At 37.7% G+C, this 22,776-nt stretch overlaps 1 non-coding gene across 1 annotated transcript; it reads right to left on the bottom strand.

Annotated features, from left to right (window-relative positions):
• Nucleotides 1-616: 616 nt before the first annotated feature.
• LOC122116250 lies at nt 617-780 on the bottom strand. Its single transcript, XR_006148932.1, has one exon. It is a non-coding gene; the product is annotated as a U1 spliceosomal RNA (small nuclear RNA).
• Nucleotides 781-22,776: the final 21,996 nt, after the last annotated feature.

The raw sequence follows: 22,776 nt of genomic DNA, 5'->3' as shown, positions 1-22,776 counted from the left end.
AAATAAGAATCTCATAGATTTTCCTGCCCAGGCTAGTGTGGAACATTGATACTCAGATCTCAGCCTTCTGACTAGCTAGAATTACAGGTATGAGCCATTGGCTCTGGTCACCTATTTGTTTTCTTTCTTTTTATTTTTTGTAAGTCATGGGACTTGAACTCTGGGTGCTGTCCCTGAGCTCTTCAGGACAAATGAAGTGCTCTACCACTTGAACCAGAGCCCACTTCTGGTTTTCTGGTGGTTAATTGAGGATAAGAATCTCATGAGCTTTCCTACCTGGGCTGGCTTTGAACTGCAATCCTCAGATCTCAGCCTCTTGAGTAGTTAGGATTACATGTGTAAGCCACCCGCACCCAACAGCCTCACTTATTTTCTCATGGTGAGTTCTAGCTGATTTCTCTACTCCTTGTAGTTCCTAGCAACTACAAAGTAGGCCTAGAAGTACCTCATCCTTTACAGTAGTCCTTAGGACCAAGCGACTGCTGAGTGCAGGAAAGGAGATGAGGCCAATATAAAATACAATGCTATCTATCTATCTATCTATCTATCTATCTATCTATCTATCTATCTATCTATCTATCTATCTATCATCTATCTATCTAGTTAGTTAGTTATCCAGGGTAGAGCACTAACACAGTCCTCCACTACCACAATTTATGCAGTCGAATTTCTCACATTTGAGGAAATCACAGGAGTCAGCACATCTGGAATGTAATAGATAAGCCTTTCCCTGGGAAAATCACCTTCGTAATCATGGTATCTCCCCTCCCAGGTAAGTAACAATGCTGACTTGGTATTTTAAAAACTAACAAACACATGACAGTAGTTCACATTTGTAATCCTAGCTACTCAGAATGCTGAAATCTGAGGATTAAGCTTTAAATACTAGATAAATTTTGCTGAATTTTGATTAAAGCTCCTTTGGTGTTTTTAATTGTAGGTTTTATTTATTTTCTTATTTTACTGTTTCTTACTGTGACTACCAAAAAGCTTAGTGACTTACATGGCTTGTATTCCTGGATTACTTTGGAGGTGCTCTAAGCCTTCATCAGAGGCCAAATTTGTTCTACTCAGCTGAGTAGCCAGCCACAAAGCTGTAAGTGACAATACCTACAGTAAGCAAAATTACATAAAATTAAAAATTCAGACACACAGTTACACTAGCCATATTTCAAATAAAAATAGAATTCAAGTTTCAGTGAATGTTAGTAGTTTTAATGCATTCATTCTATCTGTGTCCCCTGTGACACTGCCACAGAAGAATGGAATACTTACGGCATATCATGTAGCTCCCAAGGCATGGTGGTAGTTACTCTCTTCCTTTACAGAAAATGTTTGCCTGTACCCTAGCGAATATCATTTATTATGCAGAGCTACCCACTTTTCTATATGCAGTTATGTCTCCCTCTCCTTTTCTCCCTCCCTCTCTCTTCCCTCACCTAATCCCTCCCTTTCCTTGTTTTAGGAATCAAAACTCATGCATGGTAAGCTGCTAAGCTGAATCCCAGCCCTGTGTTTGATCTTGTGTTTGGTGAGGGGGTACTTTTTCAGGACTTGAACTTTGGCCCTGGACGCTATCTCTGATCTTTTGTGCTCAAGGCTAGTGCTATGCCATTTCAACCACCGGTCCGGTTCTGACTTTTTGGTGGTTACTTAGAGATAAGGTCTCCTTGACTTTCCCTCTTCAGCTGGATTCCAACCATGATCTTATCAGCTTATGATTACAGGATGAGACATTGGCATGTACCTTACTTTTATTTTAAGTTTTCAAGTATTGTCTTTTAATTAAAAAAAGAACAAGTATGGGAAACTTTCCAGAGAGGTAAACAACTTAAAACTATATAGGTTTAGATTTCTCTGTATGATCACAAAATTGCTAAGTAGTTCTATTACTAACACATGATGGGGTGAATTTTCAGGACTAACAGTAATAATGTTAAGTAATTGGAGAAATGATCTTACTTTGTTTTTCGGTACCCAAGTCATATACTTTATTCTGTGTCTTAGATGGAGAAAATCTGATTCATTGTTTAGAATGATTCCTATGAATCATAAAAACAATGACAGAGCTAGTTCAGTCAATGATTTAGAGTTTTAAAACCAAACTTACAAGATACTTTGTATTTTAATCTATACAGTATAGTGATTGTGTCTAAAGCATGCCTTACTGACACACATTACTAGAAAAGTCAGTTTGGAAAATCGGTCTATACTCAAATCTTGTCAAATTAAGAATACATTTGAATAGTGATGATATATGTCCAAGCCATAATTTGAAATAATTGTCACTGACTGTATTCACAGGTACAATTAGCTTCTTCGATTTCTACTTGTCATAATATTTATACTTCAGTAATGCTACAGCAGTATTAGACAATTTTGAAATGGCTGCTTCAAAGGACAGATAAGAAAAATTATCTTAAACCAGGAGTTAGTGGCTCACGTCTGTTATCCTAGCTCCTCAGGAGGCTGATATCCAAGGATCGCAGTTAAAAGCTAGCTCAGGCAGGAAAATTCATGGGACTTCTATCTCCAATAAACCACTAAGAAAACTAGAAATGGTGCTGTGGCTCAAGTAGTAGAGCACTAGCCTTGATCTGAAGAGCTCAAGTCAGAGTCCAAGTCCCCCGACTGACAAAAATAAATAAATAAATAAATAAATGAAATCCCACACTGGCCAGATGAATGAGAACTGACAATGTTTTCTAGGTAAGGTATATTTAGTGCTAGTTTTTCTATATTTTGTGTTAACTCATATATTAAATGCTTTTTTGCAGTGAACAGAAGAAGGTTTTAAGTGACTTTTTTCTATGAATAACTGAGTTTGTAATAAAGTTATTTTGTTTTTATTGTCTATTTTCCACTATTTCTTTTTATCATTTAAATCTCCCTCTTTGTTTTACCCCATCTTCCACTTCAACAGATTTCCAGGGTATATCATAAGAAGACTGTGTACACATTATTCTAGAATCCACCACTGCCTCCCATGTCATTAAGTAAGGCTATGCACCATTTTTTAACAAATATGTGGGGATTTTCTTTCATTTTAATCCTAATGAATTAAAAATAGAAGGTGTTAGAAAAGTTCTAAGTCAGTGAATGCACTTGTGGTGTGCTGTGTACCCAGAGATCCATGAAAGCAGTAGTAGCAAGTGATAAATTAAAGTATCTAGGAGAAAATATTTACCTATAAGCTCCCCTGACCTCTAAAGAAATAATAGAGCAGACATTTTTCATTGTACACAGGTATCTTGTACAATGTCCTGACCTTTGATTAATACATTCTGTTCTTTTCTCTTCTAGCCAAAATCAACCTTGTCTTTGTTATTCTTATGGCAAGGAAATGTCAAACAGAGCACTAGAGCATGATCTTTACATATGTAACTGAGGTCTTTTCGCTGTGTCCCCCATGAAGGATGGTAGAAAGGCAAAAAGGCATGAATGAGAGAATGAGAAAGTAAGACAGTACTTGTTTTGAAACAAGATCATTTTCATAATGAAGTCATCTGTCTATGAGGGCAGAGTTCTCCTCACAATCAAGTCTTAAAGATTCTACCTCTTTTTTCTATTATTTTTCTTTTTCACTTTTTTTTATTGTGAAAATACCATACAGAGGGGTTACAATTACATGACCAGGATAATGAGTATATTTCTTATCAAGCATTATTCCTTCCTCTTTTGTTTCCCTTCCCATCCCTTCCCATCTACTCCGCCCTCCCATCCCACCCTCCCTTGCACCAAAGTTGTAAAGTTCGTCTTTTGACATGACATCCCATTGTTGCAATGGGTCCACCTGTATCCCTATTTAAACAATTTGTTTTTGTCCCTTCCTACAAAGCAACAAAGAAATCATATTATAAATATGTTAGAAATAATAGCAAGAAAGAAAAACCATTTGATTCCTTATCTTGAGGCTCATTTTGCCTAACATCAACTTATCTGACTGGATATATGGCTATAACTCAGGGCCTGGACGCTGTCCCTGAGCTTTTTTGCTCAAAGCTAGTGCTTTACTACTTAGAGTCACAGCCCTACTTCTTAGAATGCCTAAGCACCGATGGCTCACACCTGCAGTCCATGAGACACTAATCTCCAATTCATCACAGAAAAATCTGGAAGTGACACTGTGATTCAAGTGGTGGAGCACTAACTTTGAATAAAAGCTCAGACCCCAGGACCAGAAAAAAAGAAGAGAATGCTAGACAGATACTATGAAGGAAAGTATAAGAATCTCGAGAAATAAAGGCTTTCCAAAAGCAGTGATGATTAGGCTATGATCTAATATATGAGATATGATTTATTTGTCTTAATGCTGAAGCTGTCTAATATCCTAAACCCTCTCATGTATCTGCTGATAAATCTGAATGACCAAAAAATAATTTTGTCAGTGGGAGTGTGGTACGAGTTAGAATTCTTTTTTTGCCTTAGGAACATTCTCTTTTCAGATTAGAGCTTTGATGTCCCAGAAAAATGTTTAAAGTAATTGTGTTGTTTCTTAGAAATTATCATACAATTAAGAATATCTCTTTTAATCTCCCTATAACTGTGTATAGGATGGAAAGAATAGTTTATTCCAGTGTATTGGAATACTTCAGATTGTTTTTTGACTCTTCTAGTCTGATAGTCATACTTTGAAAACAAATCCTTAAGTTGTTGAAAACTGATGAGCTTTCTTTCTGCCATAGGAATAGGAGACAGAACTGGCTTCACTTTATATAGCTATGGAGGGGAAGGGATTGTCCTACAGCATCTCTTTTGAAAAGCTTAGTGGTGAAGCCTTTGACATCAACATTCTCATCAAGGACACCAATTCAACCAAAGTGAGTTGCTGTGGCCTGAAGTCTCCCCTACAGTTCCTCTGTTCCCTTGAAAGCTGCATTACACACTAAAGGTACCCAACATTCTAGGCAGACAGCTTATGTTTTGTTGAAAGTGTATGCGTGAATGAAGGTGCTATCTTATGGGACTTTATCATTGAGTGACATGCATGAAGAATTTACACAATAGGAATCAGTCCTCAATTGCAGTGAATAATGATGAGATTTCATATCTTAACCATAAATGTTCCTTAGGCCAAGTATTTTACCTTGAACCAACATGATGCCATGGCAAAAAGAAACTGTAATAGGGTTTCAAATCCAACCGCAAAGTATTTCTGCCCACGACAACATAAAGTGAGCTATTCTCATTCCCCGATTTAGTACATGTTTGACCATATGAAAATTCTTCATTGTGATTAAAATTTTTAATCTATTTAAAAAAAATATTTTAAATTCCCATGTGCACATCCCATTAGGAAGTTGATGTGATGCCCAGAAGCTCTCTATTTCTGTCATTTAGATTTTCTTGTGTGTGCCAGTCCTCTTTTTGTTTGTTTTGCTTTGTTTTTACTTTAGGCTAGTGCACTACCACTTGCCATAGCTCTACTTTCATCTTTGTTGGTTCGAGCTAAGGTTAGTTAGAACTAAGGTTAGCCACAATTCTCAGATCTTAGCCTCTTTAGGATTACAGGAATGAGCCACTGGTGCCCAACTATGTTACCTGTATTTAAATCATGTGATCTGCTAAGGGTTTTCCCATTGTTTTGTGTAAAATATGCCTCAACAAAATAAAATAGTAAAAGAACAAAATAAAAGTTATTTTGATTCTCTAAAATAGACAAAAAAACACAATATTCTAAATTTAAGTGATAAAGTAAAACTTTTTCGAGTTGTTGAAAGACTGTATATATTTAGTAGCATTTGGTGGAAAAATGAATCAACTATCCAGAGAAAGAATGTGAAGCTAGATATTTTTATGAACAGTATTAATGTGTACAACAGTTTTTATGTCATTAATGCAGCGCACTTCATGTAGTATCAAATTACAGATGCTAAGATCTGCTATGTATATGGTCATCACGTAAATCTAAAATTTTCAGTCTGCCTGAGCATTTTCAGTTTTTCCTCAACAACAGTCATCACATTGAACCATAAACTCCTACAGGAGTCTCCTGTAGGCAATTTACACTTAAGATACAAGTTATTCTTTATTTTCTTTGTTTATTTAAGGTCCAACAGTTGGACTTAAATTTAGTATCTGACTGTCTTTAGCTCACTGTCTAAGTTCTACCAACTGAGCCATGCCTTCAACCCTAATTTCTGATTTTAAAAATTCAGAAAAGATAATAGTGATAATAATAATCAGAATTCCTTCACCCAGAAACCCACATATTATTATGTTTGATTTAATATTCTCTCAGTGTACTTAATGCCATCTTTTTGTTTTTGTTTTTGTGTACTGGGCTTCAAATCAGTACCTTTCACTCTCATAGAAACTAGGCATTGATGGTTCATGCCTATAATACTGGCTGCCTCAGAGACTGAGATTGAGTGTCAAGTTTCTAATCCAGCCCAGGCAGGAAAGTCTGTGAGACACATATTTCTAATTAATCCCCTAAATGAATGGGAAAGTAGAGCTGTGACAAGTAGTAGAGCACCAGCCTTGAGGGCAAAGGTAGAATGAGAAGCATGTTCCTGAGTTCAAGTGGCACACAAAAAGTTAATTTCCATTCCCTTCAGCGCTGTAATAAATTAAAAGGATCAACACTGTATTAATTAATGGTTAACATTACTATAGCAATAATAAGATATCTATTGATGATATTCCTTTATTTTCCTAAATTTACTTATATACTAATATCTTAATAAAAGGAGACAATTCCTATTTAACAAGATTTTAAGGATCAGAACTGTATACAAGGAGTTTTGATTGGAAATAGGTATTTTCAAGTTTTTCATATACATAAATGATAGTTGAATAAGCTTGGCATCTCTGAAGTAGGCTAAAGAATCCTGCAAGAAAAGGTCCACACAGTCTTGGGGAATAATAAAATATTGCCACATCCGGCCTTTTCTACTTGTGTGGTACTGAGGAATCGAACCTAGGGCTTAATGCATAAAAGGCAAGGACGCTACAGCTGAGCCATCTTCCCAGCTGCAAGTGGACATGTTTTACTTTTTATTATAGAAATTAGTGTATTTTAGAAAGTTAAACATGACTCATATTTAATACTAAATGGCCTCTGTCCCATTAAATAAATTATTCTTATAATCCTTGTTTTTGTAATTCAACTTACCTACAAGAATGGCTACCATGAAATTAGGATGTGTTTAGCAATAGAGATTTTTAAAAATTTTTATGTTGTCAGAATTGATTTATAAGATGTATAGAGAAAAACATATTTATTGTCAAAATTGGTTTGCTTTGCTTTCTAGTTTAAATTGTGTCTACAGATATTAGCTGGAAGGCAGATGGCAAAATAACGGATCTTGGCAATGAAAATGGCATGTTTGTTATCTTTAAAAAAGAAAAAAAGTATGAAATGGTAGTCTTTCTATACAACACCTTAATAATATCATAAAAGTATTGTTGTTGTTGTTGTTATTTTTTTGTCATGCGCCTCGAACTGTGCCTGGATGCTGTCCCTGCACTCTTCAGCTCAAGGTAAACACTCTACCACTTGAGCCACAGCGCCACATCTGGTTTTCTGATGGCTAATTGGCGATAAGAATCTCAAGGACTTTCTTACAGGGGCTGGCTCTGAACTACGATCTTCAGATCTCAGCCTCCTTAGGAGTTCGGATTATAGCCCTGAGCTACCAGTGCCAGGCTAAAATTAAAACAAACCATAATTACACTTTTTTATCACAATCTTGCAATTCCTATCTATAATAGTATTTGGGGAGTCTGATGGCCTCAGGTTCCAACAATGCAATTGTTTCTGCGCACAATCTAAAAACTGTATTTCATCCTGTGTTCATCCATTTGCCATTCTGAGATATGTTTTTTAGTTCTTTTAAACATTATTATTTCTCCGTTTTTCAAAAATAACATTTGTTTTACTTTAAAATTCAAGTATGCCAAAATGGTTAATGTAGAAAATAATCAGTAGTCACCAGTGGCTCTTGTTTTTAATCCTAGCTGCATGGGAGGCTGAAATCTGTAGATTCTGGTTTAAAGCCAGCCCAGGCAGAAAAATCTGATGCACACTTATCTCTGATTAACCAACCAAATTGCAGAATTGGAGATGTGACTCGAGGGATAGAGTAACAACCTGGAGCAAAAACACTACAAATGATTCAAAGGTTTAGTTCAAACTCCATTACTCAATTGTGACTCACACACACACACACACACACACACACACACACACACAAACACAAACACAGTTAACACATACAGACACACACAAAACACATTTATCTTATAATCTCATCCTTTAGCAGTAATCAATGCTATATGCTCAACACCCATTTTCTCCAAATTTTTCAGGTATTAACCTGTATATAAGATAATATGTAGTTTTGCATTTCTGTGTACTATTGTAAGAGAATAATCAGCTTCACTTGATGGAATAGCACAGGAACTGTTTTGTCCTTAACCTGTCCTCAAACTTGGTTCCTCCCTGTGCATTCAAACCTAAGAACTAAGGAGACATCAAATTCAGTCTTTCTTCTGCAAGTTATGGATATGTGCTTCATCCCCTGATGTAATCTGATGTGAGCTCCAGAAGCTACTTTGCTTATTCAAAATCCTTAGGGGAAGTCTGGATTTTATACTTAGACAAAAAGAAATGTAGTGATAACTATAACCCCTCTGTAAATCACCTTGACAAATAATTTTTTTTAAGATGCCAGAGCTGGAATTTCAATAAAAATCTGATTAATGCTAAAGCTAAGAAGATAAACATTGGAAGATGGCAGAGGAGAAGCTGGAATCTGAACAAGCTCTCGCATAGAAAGCAGTTTTAGAGTTCCAGTGAACAGTCCTAAGCTAGAGAATCACACCAAGTGTGCCATCACAGGACAGAGAGTTAGTCAAGAGAGGGGAAGCCAAGGAGACACATCTGAGCGCTTGCCAGCAGCCGCCGCGGCGAGCACCGCCGCGGTCATACCTGAGAGACAGAGAGTCCGGGACAAAGGAGCCAGATCTAGCGGACCAGCGGATTCTACTCAACACAGGAAGAACCGACAAGAAGCGGACATATTCATCTTGCAGTTTGCAGACCAGAGACGACTCAGGATCCAAGACTCGGCGTGAGTAGAAGCCCGACGTCCTCACTCCTTCTCAGGGAGCAGAGGAGGGAAGGCCACCCCTCCCCCCCCCCCAGCACCAGTGATCTTCATCTTGGATACCGACAAAGCTCGGAGGAGCTGCTAGCTCCAGCTCAGGCCTTGGAATAAAACGAGTCATTTAGCAGGTCACAGAACTTAACGGCGAAGTGACCTCACAGACTCAGTCCCATCCAGGGAAAAGTCACCCAGCGCAGGCGCCAGCCACTGGAATGGCTCTCCTCACTGGGTAACCAGAGCCAGTGGCTGCCCCTCCCTCTAGCAGCCTCCACAATCAATTGAAAAACAGAAACCCTGAGAATGGCTCCAGGCTGGGCTCTGTGAGTTTTTTCACAAAATAGCCCCAGGGAAAACCTACTGTTTGCTGAAAGGCCTCAACTCTACCCGGAACCTAGCCTCACCACTGCATCCCCCTCTTTTGTGATTCTCAAAGCGATCACCCTCCCATTAAACTAATCTGGGAGGGTGATCTCAAAATCTTGGGTAAAGCAGAGCATTTTTCTGCCTGTTCAAACAAACTGACTTAAGAAACCAATCAAGCCACAGGACCTCAAGCTGACCAGAGACTCCAACAAGAGGCTGGTTACAGACAAAAGGGATTCTTCCCACCCCTCCCCCCCCAAAAAAAAATCCAAGAACTTTTTTTTTCTTCTTCTTCTTTTCTTTTTTCTTCTTCTTTTTTTGTTAACTTTTATTTTCTAAAACTTTTATTAATCTTTAATTTTTGCCTCTTTTGAAAAAATAATTGTTTTCCAGTAACTTTTTTTTTTCCTCATAATTTTTATTTTAGGAATACGTGAAAGTGCGTTTTCCTTTCTTTTCTTGTCTTCTTTCTCTTTTTCTTTCTTTCTTAATTATCTTTTTGTTTTTTGTGTATCTCTACTGAACTTCTGATCTTTTTTCTCCCTTTCCTATCCTTTCTACCTTTTCCTCTCTTTTGTTCTTCTTTATGTGACTTAACTCTTGTCCCGCACATCCTCAGATAAACCCATAGTTAACTAGTAGACCCTATCCCCCATTGTGTACACACTTAATCCACAAATTAATTACTCTATTCAAAACCTCTAAGACTTAAATTCATTAATAGCTGTACTACCTCTTTATACCTATATAATATTTTAAGCACTTTTTTTAAGTTTTTCACATCTCCTCTATGTCCCTCCCCTTCTCTCAATATATTCACATTCCTCTCTAAATAGATGGTCTTTTAATCTCTATAATAACATTAATTTTTACGTTTCTATTTTTTTTCTGGTCTGTTTTCATTTCCCTTTCCTTTCTTCTTTTTCTCTCTCTCTCTACTTGCATCCTACCCAACCTATTTCCTGCATTGGGATTAGGACATAGTTAACTCTCCCTGTGCCTCCCCACACCAATCTATTCCTAATTTTTACCCACATCTCTCCCTAACCCTAATAATTTCTGGTTTTCCAAATTCTTCTCTGCAGTTCAAAGCCCATTAACATATAGTTGTTTGATGTTGAATAGATATATCTGTTGAACTAGATTGTACCTGTAGACTATTGACTGTACAAATGCAAACTTTGGTGGATGGTTGACTTAAGATAGTGTTCTAGCACAAAACTGGTGCTATTTTCATCTCAAATGGGCAGAGTAAGCCGGAAAAACACAAGAAAAATGGCAAATTCGGGTATCTCAATTCCCAATCTTGATAATCAGGCTTTAGAACAGATAATGAATAATCCAGAGGAGAGTTCCCAAATAGCTCTAAGAACACTGCTGGCAAACATGATAAATGAGAAGTTTAACAACTTACAAAAGACTCTGTATGAGCGAGATAGTTAGAGAGAGGAGGCATCCCAGAAGTTTATACTGGAATATCATAAGCGTGAGGAAGCTACTCAAAAACTGATACAGGATTTGCGTGAACAACTTGAGAATACTCAAAGAGGAAGGGTGGAATGGCGTGAGCAGGCTGAGAACACTCAGAGAGAACTGCAGGAATCCCAAGAACGGGAGGAAGCTAATGAAAGAGTAATACAGGAATTGAGAGACCAGGTAGAGAACACACAAAGATCACTAAAGGCATTCATGGATTCCATTAATAAAGAGCTGAAGGAAGTCAGGGAGACCACAAAGGGAATGCTGAATGGAACCCAACAGAAGGAATGGGAGTCCAAAGAATCCAGAACCAATCAACGAAGTGATTTGAGGACAAACACTGAACACCAAATTAAGGAAGTAAAGAAATTCATACAAGACCTGAAACAGAGCTTCAACAAAGAACTTGAAGCCATCAAAGCTGACCAATTAGAAGGAAAAGAGATAAAAAACAAAGTAGAGAGTCTTGACAGCAGGTTAGACCATGCAGAAAATCGAATCTCAGGGACTGAAGACATCCTAGATATTACAGGGAAAAAACATACAACCATCCAAGACAAGTCCAAGAAATACGATAGATCTATCCAACAACTGGAAGACACCATCAGAAGGCCTAATCTAAGGATAATGGGTGTAGAGGAGCACCTAGAAACAGAAGTTAATAGTCTAGGAAATTTGTTTAACAGGATCTTAGCAGAGAACTTCCCAAACATACAAAAAGATAGGCCTATTCAGATACAAGAAGCCTTTAGAACCCCAAATAGACCAGACCAGAATAGGATATCCCACCGTCACATTATAATCCACACAGAATGAACTCAGAACAAGGAAAAGATCCTTAAAGCTGTCAAGGAGAAAAGGTTAATCACCTATAAAGGGAAACCAATTAGAATCACCTCAGATTTCTCAGCAGAGACAATCAAAGCAAGAAGAGCCTGGAATGATGTACGTCATGCCCTAAAAACAAACAACTATCAACCAAGAATACTGTACCCAGCTAAAATCTCCTTCATAACTGAAGGCCAAATAAAAACCTTCCATAGCAAAGAAAAATTGAAACAATACATCTCCACCAAACCAGCCCTACAAAAGATTCTTAAAGATGTCCTACACATAGAAAACCAACAAGACCGCAACGAAGGCCAAGAAACTGCACATAAACTGAGAATCCAAGAACCATAGGAAGAACCCAGTTTTTATAGCCCCCAAGAAGGTGGATAACATGGCAGGAACTCCCAAATACTTTTCAGTCCTATTAACGTTAACGGACTGAACTCTCCATTTAAGCGACATAGATTGTCTAGTTGGATTAAAAAACAAGACCCTTCTATCTGCTGACTGCAGGAGTCACATCTTACCCGTAAAAACATACACATTTTCAATGTTAAAGGCTTGGACAAAATCTACCAAGCAAACGGTCCCCATAAACAGGCGGGAGTTGCAATCCTAATATCAGATAAAATAGACTTAAATTAAAATTCGTGAGAAGAGAAAAGAAGGTTGCTACATAGTAATTAAATCTCTCCTTCAGGAGGATATTACAATTCTAAATATCTATTTGCCAAACAATGGAGCACCCAAATATATCAAAGAAACACTACTTTCCCTCAAGTCCCATATAGATCCAAAGTTATTAATTGTTGGGGATTTTAACACACCACTCTCCCCACTAGATAGAGAAACCGCAGATCTAAACAGCTGCATAGATCACCTAGACTTAACAGACATCTACCGAACATTTCACACAGCAGGATCAGAATACAAGTTTTTCTCAGCAGCACATGGAACGTATTCTAAAATAGACTATATTTTAGGCCACAAAGCAAACTTGTCTAAATTCAGAAACATTGAAGTTATACCTTGAATTCTCTCTGACCACAAGGGAATAAAATTAGAACTCAACACCAAAAGTCCGTTATCACATGCAGGCTGAACAACACACTGCTGAATCATGAGTGGGTCATGGAAGAGATTAGAAAGGAAATTCAAATGTTCATGCTATTCAACCAAAATGAACACACAAATTACCAGCTCCTCTGGGACACAGCAAAGGCAGTACTCAGAGGCAAGTTTATAGCTCTGAGCTCCTACATCAACAAATTGGAGAGATCTGAAACTAACAATTTAATGACACATCTAAAGGTCCTTGAAAAAGAACAGCAAGATAAACCCCAATCCAGTAGACGGAAAGAAATAATCAAAATTAAATCAGAATTAAATGAATTAGAATCCAAAAAAACTATAGAAAGAATCAACAAAACAAAGAGTTGGTTCTTTGAAAAATTTAACAAAATTGACAGACCCTTAGCAAATCTTATCGGAAAAAGAAGAGAACACACCCAAATTAATAAACTCAGAGATGAGAATGGAAACATCACCACGGAAACAACCAAGATTCAGAATATTATAAGGGAATACTTCTCAAAACTTTATGCTAATAAGTTTGAGAACTTGACAGAAATGGACCTCTTCCTAGCAAATATTGCCATGCCACAACTAAACCAAGATGAGTTAAACCATCTTAACAGGCCCATATCAAGCATTGAAATAGAAACAGCAATAAGAGACTTCCCAGCTAAGAAAAGTCCAGGACCAGATGGTTTTACAGCGGAACTTTACAAGGCCTTCAAAGCAGAGCTCACACCAATTCTCCTCCAACTCTTCAATGAAATTGAAAGAGAAAGCTCACTACCGAACACATTCTATGAAGCCATCATAACCCTCATCCCAAAACCAGGCAGGGACTCATCAAAGAAAGCAAACTATAGACCCATTTCTTTGATGAATATTGATGCAAATCTTCTGAACAAAATTTTGGCCAATCGACTTCAACAATTCATCCAAAAAATCATATACCACGATCAAACAGGATTCATTTCAGAGATGCAAATCTGGTTCCATATACGCAAAACAAATAATATTATTCATCACATCAACAGGAGCAAGAATAAGAACCACATGGTTATCTCAATAGACGCAGAAAAAGCATTCGACAAGATCCAATACCCCTTTATGATGAAGGTTTTGGAAAAATTAGGAATCCATGGAACATTCCTCAATACAATAAAGGCTGTATATGACAAACCTACAGCCAGCATTATACTCAATGGTGAAAAACTAAAGCCATTTCCTCTTAACTCAGGAACAAGACAAGGATGCCCAATCTCTCCACCTCTCTTTAATCTAGTATTAGAATGCCTAGCTACAGCAATAAGACAAGATGCAGACATAGAGGGGATCCAAATAGGGAAAGAAGAAATAAAACTCTCCCTCTTTGCAGATGATATGATCTTGTATTTAAAGAATCCCATAGACTCCACTCCCAAATTACTCAAGCTGATTCAAACTTTGGCAAAGTAGCAGGTTATAAAATTAACCCCCCAAAATCAATGGCTTTTCTGTATGCCAACAATGAGAAAAGTGTGGCTGAAATTAGGAAAGCAACTCCACTTGTAATAGCCCCACAAAAAATAAAATACCTAGGAATTAACTTAACTAAAGAAGTGAAGGACCTCTATGATGAAAACTTTAAAATCTTGAAAAAGGAAATCAACACAGAACTTAAAAAATGGCAAAACCTCACATGCTCCTGGATTGGAAAGATTATCATCGTGAAAATGGCAATATTTGCCAAGGCCATCTACAAATTCAACGCAATACCTATCAAAATTCCACTCTCATTCTTCAAGGAAATACAAGAAGCAATCCAAAAATTCATATGGAACAATAAAAGACCCCGAATAGCAAAAACACTCCTCAATGGAAAGAACAGTGCTGGAGGAATATCAATATCAAATTTCAAATTCTACTATAAAGTCATAGTAATCAAAACAGCTTGGTATTGGCATGAGAACAGACCTCAGGACAAATGGAATAGAATTGAAATCCCAGAAATGAACGTACAGACCTATAGTCATCTAATCTTCTATAAGGGATCTAAAACAATTGAAAGGAAGAAAGACAGCCTCTTCAATAAATGGTGCTGGCAAAATTGGTTAACTACTTGTAGAAAACTAAAGCTAGATCCTTATATATCACCCTGCACCAGAATCACCTACAAATGGATCAAAGACCTTGAACTCAAAGCAGAAATTCTGAAAACATTGCAGGATGGAATAGGAGAAACCCTAGGTCTCCTTTGCTCAGGCCGAAATTTTCTGAATAGAGACCCGGAAACACAACAAATCAAAGAAAGGTTGGACAAATGGGATTGCATGAAGTTGCAGAGCTTCTGCAGGGCATATGATATAGCTAGCAAGATCAATAGAAAGACCACAGATTTGGAGAAGATCTTCAGTAGCCATACAACGGACAAGGGTCTCATATCTAAAATATACTTGAAACTGAAAAAATTAAACCCCCCAACAACAAATCCTCAAAGAAACAACTGCCCAATAAATAAGTGGGCGAAAGACTTAAAGAGAAACTTCTCTGAAGAAGAAAGAAGGATGGCCAATAGACACATGAAGAAATGTTCAACATCCCTAGCCATAAAAGAAATGCAAATCAAAACAACATTGAGGTATCACCTCACTCCAGTTAGAATGGCAAAAATCAAGAACTCTAACAACAACAGATGCTGGAGGGGATGTGGACAGAAAGGAACCTTACTTCATTGTTGGTGGGAATGTAAACTTGTTCAACCACTTTGGAAAGCAGTATGGAGGTTCCTCAAAAGACTTCACATAGAACTCCCTTATGACCCAGCAATCCCACTTTTAGGCATTTACCCAAATGTTTACAAACAAGACCACACTAAAGCTACCAGCACAACAATGTTTATTGCAGCATTATTTACCATAGCTAAGATATGGAACCCACCCAGATGCCCCTCAGTAGATGAATGGATCAAGAAAATGTGGTATATATACACAATGGAATTCTATGCCTCCATCAGAAAGAATGACATTGCCCCATTTGTTAGGAAATGGAAAAACTTGGAAAAATTATATTAAGTGAAGTAAGCCAGGCCCATAGAAACATAGGTCCCATGGTTTCCCTTATTTGCAATATCTAGTATATGTATGAGTCAAGCGGAAAAGGTCAGATAATGTAATGTCAGGAAAATGAACCCTTAGATATGTATTTTAATGGTTTCTTTCTTTCATGCATGTGTTTCTAACACATTTATAAGATTATCTCTTTGTTGCTTTGTATGTCCCTCCACACAGTATAACCCCTGCTTTCACTATATTTGATGTCAGTATTACTTGTGGAGGAGATGGGGAAAAACCAGTTGTTTAAGGATACAGGTTTACCTGTTGCAACAATGAGAAGTGCAAGTTGACATGTCGAAAATGAGCTGTACATTGTCGGTGCGGGGGGGGGGGGGGGGGGGAGGGAGGGGAGGAAGGAGAAGGATTATGATTGGGGGCGGGCGGGGGGACGCTGGGAAGGGATGTGAAGGGTAAACCAAAGGAGGAGGCTGCAATGCTTGGTAAGAAATGTACGCATAACCCGGGCGCTGGTGGCTCACGCCTGTAATCCTAGCTACTCAGGAGGCTGAGATCTGAGGATCGCGGTTCAAAGCCAGCCCGGGCAGGAGAGACCATGAGACTCCTATCTCCAATAAACCACCAGAAAACCGGAAGTGGCCCTGTAGCTCAAGTGGTAGAGCGCTCGCCTTGAGCTGAAGAGCTGAGGGACAGCGCCCAGGCCCAGAGTTCAAGCCCCACGACCGACAAAAAAAAAAAAAAAAAAAAAAAAGAAATGTACGCATTATCTTGCCCATGTAATTGTAACATACTGTAGAGCAGTATGTTCACAAATAAAATAAAATTAAATTTAAAAAAAAAAGACCCCTAATAGCAAAACTGCTCCTCAATGGAAAAAACACTGCTGGAGGAATATCAATACCAAATTTCAAACTCTACTATAAAGCCATAGTAATCAAAACAACTTGGTACTGGCACAGGAACAGACCTCAGGACCAAAGAAATATAATTGAAAACCCAGAAATGAACCTACAGACCTATAGCCATCAAATCTTCGATAATGGTGCTAAAAAAATAGAATAGAAGAAAGACAGCTTCTTCAGTAAATGGTGCTCGCAATATTGGTTAACTACTTATAGAAAACTAAAACTAGATCCTTACATATCACCCTGCACCAGAATCAACTCCAAAAGGATGAAAGACCTCGGAGTCAAAGCAGACACTCTGAAAACTTTACAGGATGGAATAGGAGAAACCTTAGGTCTCCTTGGCGCAGGCTGAAATTTTCTTAATAGAGACGCGGAAACACAACAAATCAAAGAAAGTTTGGACAAATGGGATTGCATGAAGTTGCAGAGCTTCTGCATGGCAAAGGACATAGCTTGCAAGATCAATAGAAAGCCCCGGGATTGGGAGAAGATCTTCACTAGCCATACAACGGACAAGGGTCTCATATCTAAATTATATTTGGAACTCAAAAAATTAAATCCCCCAACAACAAATCCTCAAAGAATCAACTGACCAATAAATAAGTGGGCTAATGACTTAAAAAGAAATTTCTCTGAAGAAGAAAGAAGGATGGCCAGTTGACACTTGAAGAAATGCTCAAGCTCCCTATTCATAAAAGATATGCAAATCAAAACAATATTAAGATACCACCTCACCCCAGTTAGAATGGCAAAATCAAGAACTCTAATAGCAACAGATGCTAGAGGGGATGTGTACAGAAGGGAACCTTGCTTCATTGTTAGTCGGAGTGTAAACTTGTTCAATCACTTTGGAAAGTAATATGGAAGTTCCTCAAAAGACTCCACTAGAGCTCCCCTATGATCCAGCAATCCCACTTTTGGGCATTTACCCAAATGTTTATAAACAAGACCACACTAAGGCTACCAGAACTACTATGTTTATTGCAGCATTATTTACTATAGCTAAGATATGGAACCTACCCAGATGCCCCTCAGTAGATAAATGGATCAAGAAAATGTGGTATATATACACAATTGAATTCTATGCCTCCATCAGAAAGAATGACATCGTCCCATTTGTTAGGAAATGGAAAGACTTGGAAAAAATTATATTAAGTGAAATAAGGCAAGCCCAAAGAACGATAGGTCCTATGGTTTCCCTTATTTGCAATATCTAGTATATGTCTGAGTCAAGCAGAATAGGTCATATAAGGTGATGTTAGGAAAATGAACCCTAAGATATGTATTTAAATGTTTTTTTTTCTTTCATGCATTTGTTTCTAACGCATTTATAAGATTATTTCTTTGTTGCTTTGTATTTCTCTCCTCCACAGTATAACCCCTGCTTTCACTGTATTTGATGTCGGTATAATTTGTGGAGGGGAAGGGGACAAATAAGTCGTTTAAATAAGGATACAGGTAGACCCTTTGCAACAATGAGAAGTACAAGTTGTTATGTCAAAAACGAACTTTACAACTTTCGTGGAGGTTGGGAGGGAGGAAAGGGTGGGGCGGCTTGGGGAGGCTGGGAAGGGATGGGAAGGGGAAACAAAGGAAGAGGATACAATGCTTCATAAGAAATGTACTCGTTATCTTGCCCATGTAACTGTAACCCCTCTGTACAGTATTTTCACAATAAAAATTTTTGAAAAAAAGGAAAATTTGTCTTTATTAAAATAAAAATTTCTAAGGTGGCTCAGTTGTAGAGCTCTTGCCTTGAATGCCTGAGGCCCTAGGTTCGATTTCTCAGCACTACTTAAGCAAAAAAAAAAACCGGAAGTGGTGCTGTGTCTCAAATGGTAGAGCGCTAGCCTTGAGCTGAAGAGCTGAGGGACAGCGCCCAGGCCCAGAGTTCAGGCCCCACGACCGGACCGCCCCCCCCCAAAAAAAGTTCTATTCTTCATATGAAATAATAAAAATAGTGTTGGGGCTGTCCTGTGGCTTTTACTCTAAAGGAGTTTTGCCTAAATTTCATTTACTATATTAGTGATACCAGTAGCATTCTTTGGTGCTGCCCTTCATGTTTCTAGTCTGTTTTTCATCTGGAATATAATCATAACAGTTTATAATCTTCATTGCCAGAATAAAAAATACAAGTGTCTTTTCAATGACAAGACAATTTTAGGCATACATTGCATATTATATGCTTAATAATTTCCTGAAATATATTTGTGATTTCTTTTAGATCCATAAAGGACAGCTCAGAACAGGGAAAGAGTATTGCAAGGAATAATAAAAAATACTATTATGGTGATCTTAATGGCAAAGTGTAAGTGATATGTTACAACACTGAGGGTGGGTTAATTTTCTATTTTTGCTATTCTCTCTCCCTTCTTTGTAGAAAGGTTCTCACTATATAGTGACAAATGATCTAGACCTTTCAAGCCTTGTCTCAGTGACAGAAGTGATAGGATTAAGGATATGTGCTGCCATGACTGCCTTTAAGGAAGTTCACAATAAAGCAATGCCAACACATATAAGGAAACTTTGTGATGTGTATTCACTTCCTCAATTGCTAAAATTAAATTCATATGTCAAAACATCAAATTATTTACATTATATTATATGCAGTTCAACTGGAATCACTAACACCTCCACAAATCAAATGCAATCTAAAAGCTCGATCTCAAAAAACAAAATCTGCAGTATCTGAAATACAAGAAGATACACAATAAACCTAAAGGAGTGAGACCTTTCATACTGGTAATGAGAATTGATAGCTGGATTTTAAACCAGGGCTTAAAAAGATCAGATGTCACTAAACATGTGATTAAAATTGCAGAATTGAACTTGGTCTCAATATTGGAGGTACAATTCAAAGGCAGCTAAGGTTGCTGCAGTATTGTTGCTGCAGATACAGTGTGACCCTCCCTAATAATGGTAACATACAGAGTACAAGCTAAGTCAGTAATTTTTCTCCACTGAGAAAAATTGCAGGGGTTATCCTCACTGTTGCGTTGAAAATGTACAGCCCATCTCATTTTACTTTAGGCTCTAGAATATTTCTGATCTGAACACAATTATAACACATCTGTGTGCAATGAGTGTCGAGCAGTGATCAGTGTAGGGATATTACTCTAATACACATAAAAACCTTAGAGGTATGGGATGACCGTACCCTCACACTTCATTCTATGTTGTTGAGTTGCATGGAGAAATGTTCATAATTATGCAATTCAGACTAATCTAAGTCTGATTCAGGCAACTGAGATAAACGTTAGGGTCATCCACTCCAGTCATGTGGTTTGTCACCTATGAAATAAACAATATTATTTTACAATGTATATACGTTTATGAAAATTTATGCAATACCACATATCAAATGTACAAAAGGAACAAGTATCCATCTTTTATATTAGCAGAAGTAAAGAGAATCCAGAAATGTAATTCCTTGCTAGTGCATCACAAGATGACTGCTTTGGTGTCTTTCCAGATGCTCATAAAATTTTCTGTATCTTCTTTGGGGAAAAGTGTATCCACAGGCAGAAAATTATGTCTCTTCTTCACTTGACTGTTTGTCCTTTCCAGGGCATAGCTGTCAGCCTGCTGAGTGCTATTTGAGATGGTTTTCCTATCTCTTGTCCCATTCCAGGTCTCATGGCTCAACTGTAGAATCCCTCACAGGTATGCTTACAGATGTATTATTTTGAAAAGGCTATTTTTCTAGGATAGGTTCACTTTATAAACTTAATATTCCCTTTCTCTCCCTCTGTGTCTGTCTCTCTGTCCCGCTTCCTTTCCTTCTCTCTCTCCCTCACCCTCTTCCTTTCCTTCTCTTTCTCCATCTCTCTCCCTCTCCCTCTCTCCCTCTCTCTCTCTTATCTCTCTCTATGTAGTAATGAGACTCCAAGCCTCAAATTCTGTGTTCTCTGTGTGTGTGTGTGTGTGTGTGTGTGTGTAGTAATGAAATTAGACTCCGAGCCTCAAACTCTTGCTTGTTTTTTTTCCAATCATGACTGAGGCTATACTACTTCAGCCAACGTTTCACTCTGCCTTTGACTGTACAAGTGAACACAAATGTCTCATGGATTGCTACTGCAGCAAGCTGTGAACCGTGATCTTCAAATCTTAGCCTCATGTTTATATAGGAATAGGGTTGGGATACTGGCATCCACATCTATTACCAAGTGTTTTTTGTTTTGTTTTGTTTCTTGCTGTTGTTTTTTTTCATTGAAAATCTGTAAGAAAATCAAATTATTCATAAACAGGAGTCTTCAAATAAAATATGTGTTTTTGAAAGATTACCTTAATTATGTTATCCTTCTGCATGACTTTTATTACTTGGCATGTACATTAAGTAATTTGATTTTTTGAATTCTATTGTTTCACACAGTCGAGTCACATATATATATATATATATATATATATATATATATATATATGTATATATGATTTAATTTTCCATGTTTTTGTTTATAATATGTTAGCTGTTTAAAAATAGAGTTTATTAAGGTCTAGCTCTGTACTACTGAAGCAAGCCCTTTATGATTAATCAATGTCCTGTAAATCATAAGTTTCTTCTTGTGGCACAGTGTGAGCATCAGGTAGTTTCCTCTAATCACTGCACATGGTTTAGAAGTCACTGCCAGACACTTTTTTTATTATTTTATTTTAGTTTTGGTTCCAGTAGTGGGGCCTGAACTCTGGGCCTGGGTGCTGTCCTCAGCTCTTCAGCTCAAGGCTAGTACTCTCCCACTTGAGCCACAGTGCCACTTCCGGCTTTTTTCTTCTGCTTATGTGTTGCTGAGGAATCAAACCCTGGGCCTCAATCATGCAAGGCAAGTGCTCTAACAATGAGCCACCTTCCCAGCCCGTGCCAGACTCTTTCATGAGCATATATGAGTTTACTGTTCTGCCAAATATGCAAGAGCATCCTTTGTAATTCTCCTTGGATTTTCATTGTTGTAAGTCCAGTGATACTCATGTTGATTTTCTCCCCTATTGCATAGTGGGAACTACTGATATTTACTATTTTACTTCATTCCATTCTCCTTGTGCCTTGGCCTGGACCCCTCTCACAGCAGAGGGCCAGATATTGGGAATATTTATTTCACTCTATCTCAGACATATATCTTTACTTTCTAGCAATACATTCATTGAGTTCATTCTGTACATTTTAATGCCTTGATAATGATTATTGTATTTTTGCGGGTTTGCATGTTATTTGCCTTCAGGAAAGAACGTAGTTCAGTAACTGTACCCTAGAAAAAGAAGATCGCAATCATGCCTCAATTGCAGCATTATTTATCATAGCTAAGATATGGAACCCACCCAGATGCCCCTCAGTAGATGAATGGATCAAGAAAATGTGGTATATATACAAAATGGAATTCTATGCCTCCATCAGAAAGAATGACATTTCCCCATTTGTTAGGAAATGGAAAGACTTGGAAAAAATTATATTAAGTGTAGTAAGCCAGGCCCAAAAATCAGAGGTCCCATGGTTTCCCTTATTTGCAATATCTAGTCTATGTCTGAGTCAAGTGGAAAAGGTCAGATAATGTGATGTTAGGAAAATGAACCCTTAAATATGTATTTTAATGTTTTTTTTCTTTCATGCATGTGTTTCTAACGCATTTATAAGATTATTTCTTTGTTGCTTTGTATGTCCCTCCCACACAGTGTAACCCCCGCTTTCACTATATTTGATGTCAGTATAACTTGTGGAGGAGATGGGGACAAAAAAGTCGTTTAAGGATTCAGGTGGACCTGTTGCAACAATGAGAAGTACAAAATGTCATGTCAAAAATGAGCTTTACAATGTCGGTGTGTGGGGGTGAGTGGGGGAAGGATTGGTTGGGGGGGAGGGGGGAGGCTGTGAAGGGAAGTGAAGGGTAAACAAAGGAGGAGGCTGCAATGCTTGGTAAGAAATGTATGCATTATCCTGCCCATGTAATTGTAACCCCTCTGTATAGTATG

Source organism: Dipodomys spectabilis, unplaced genomic scaffold, assembly GCF_019054845.1.
Source record: "Dipodomys spectabilis isolate Male_0828 unplaced genomic scaffold, ASM1905484v1 ptg000129l, whole genome shotgun sequence".
Lineage (NCBI taxonomy): Eukaryota > Metazoa > Chordata > Mammalia > Rodentia > Heteromyidae > Dipodomys > Dipodomys spectabilis.
The sequence above is the reverse complement of the archived record's forward strand: the minus strand, read 5'-3'. Positions and strand labels throughout refer to the sequence as shown.